Source organism: Octopus sinensis, linkage group LG8 (assembly GCF_006345805.1).
Source record: "Octopus sinensis linkage group LG8, ASM634580v1, whole genome shotgun sequence".
NCBI lineage: Eukaryota > Metazoa > Mollusca > Cephalopoda > Octopoda > Octopodidae > Octopus > Octopus sinensis.
The window spans coordinates 87,983,141-87,985,371 of record NC_043004.1 but is presented as its reverse complement, the minus strand read 5'-3'; positions in this window follow the sequence as shown (position 1 = coordinate 87,985,371).

Here is a 2,231-nt window from a genome sequence, read left to right as displayed (position 1 = left end):
CATACATACATACATACATACATACATACATACATACATACATACATGTGCGAGTGTTATGCGCCTGCGTGATTCTTAAATTGGGACAACAATACTTGAGCGACATTGATTCTTATTTCTTTACTGCCCACAAGGGGCTCCACACAGAGGGGACAAACAAGGACAGACAAACGGATTAAGTCGATCACATCGACCCCAGTGCCTAATTGGTACTTATTTAATCGACCCCGAAAGGATGAAAGGTAAAGTCGACCTCGGCGGAATTTGAACTCAGAACGTTCAGACATACGAAATACCGCTAAGCATTTCGCCCGGCGTGCTAACGTTTCTGCCAGCTCGCCGCCTTTTGAGCGATACTGATTCTATTGGAGGATAAAACGTGAGTTAATCTCCAGCATCAAGAGATATAAGTAAATGCCACAAGAGATGTAACCAAATACCGAAGCTCTACCGATTCTGGGAAAACCCCACCCCCAGCCCGTTATACAGCGAACTGCTTTACGGTGATATTTATTTAGTCTCCAAGACGCCAAACTGACAGAATCCTTAGCACGCTGGACGAAATGATTAGCTTGCATTTCATCCGTCTTTACGTTCTGGTTTCAAATTCCACCGATGTCGACTTTTCTTTTAATCTTTTCGGGGTCGATAAAATAAATACCAATTAAGCATTGGATTGGGAGGGGGTCGATGACTTTGCTGTCCTCGTGCCCAAATTTGAAACCGATATTTATTTAGTCTCCTAGTTTATTTTTTCGGTGTTACAAAATAACGTACTGTGTTACGATGTTGACCTGGCAAACTCGTTAAAGAATCGGATGTGGTATCTTAAGGTTTTTGTTCTGACCCTATGCGTCTCGAATCCAAAATGCTTCTGTAGGCTACTTGAGTGACTGAATCGGGTTGGGTTGGTTTGGATTGGATTGCCCATGTTCAGTCCGCTGTAGAACAAGGGCCTCAGCATGTTCTTTCCACTAAACACGGTCTGATGCGAAAGCCGTCACTTTGAGCTTGAAATCATACTGGTTTGATGAGCCTACTCTGCCACACTGGCTCGATATGGTTTGGCAGAGAAATACACTACCCAAGAGTAGTTAAGTCGATTACACCGATCCTAGTGCTCAGTTTGTACTTATTCTTATTTTTTTATTGCCCACAAGGGGCTAAACATAGAGGGGACAAACAAGGACAGACAAACGGATTAAATCGATTATATCGACCCAGTACGCAACTGGTACTTAATTTATCGACCCCGAAAGGATGAAAGGCAAAGTCGACCTCGGAGGAATTTGAACTCAGAACGTAGCGACAGACGAAATGCCTATTTCTTTACTACCCACAAGGGGCTAAACACAGAAGGGACAAACAAGGACAGACAAACGGATTAAGTCGATATATCGACCCCAGTACGTAAACTGTACTTAATTTATCGACCCCGAAAGGATGAAAGGCAAAGTCGACCTCGGCGGAATTGAACTCAGAACGTAGCGACAGACGAAATGCCTATTTCTTTACTACCCACAAGGGGCTAAACACAGAAGGGACAAACAAGGACAGACAAACGGATTAAGTCGATTATATCGACCCCAGTACGTAACTGGTACTTAATTTATCGACCCCGAAAGGATGAAAGGCAAAGTCGACCTCGGCGGAATTTGAACTCAGAACGTAGCGACAGACGAAATGCGTATTTCTTTACTACCCACAAGGGGCTAAACACAGAAGGGACAAACAAGGACAGACAAACGGATTAAGTCGATTATATCGACCCCAGTACGTAACTGGTACTTAATTTATCGACCCCGAAAGGATGAAAGGCAAAGTCGATCTCGGAATTTGAACTCAGAACGTAACGGTAGACGAAACACCGCTAAGCATTTAGCCCGGCATTCTAACGTTTCTGCCAGCTCGCCGCTTTGGTTGGTACTTATTCTCAGTTGGTACTTATTCTATCACTTGTGTAATAAAGTTAGTCCGTTGCCTGGTTTAACAACTCTACCACCAGGAAGTCTTTGTTAATCTTTAAGAGAATTCATACTGTTACAAAGGTTTAAATGTTCAGCCAAGGCTTCAGGTTAAGAAAATCTGTCTTCTCCTCTCTATTTCCTGCTTACTTGTTTCGGAAGCCCTAAAAAGGGTTCTAGACACTGGTCTACCGTTTGACTAAGAAATACATGCAAGGTTCACCATGCAACAGAAAAGAAACGACATACAAGGAAAAAGAAAGACAT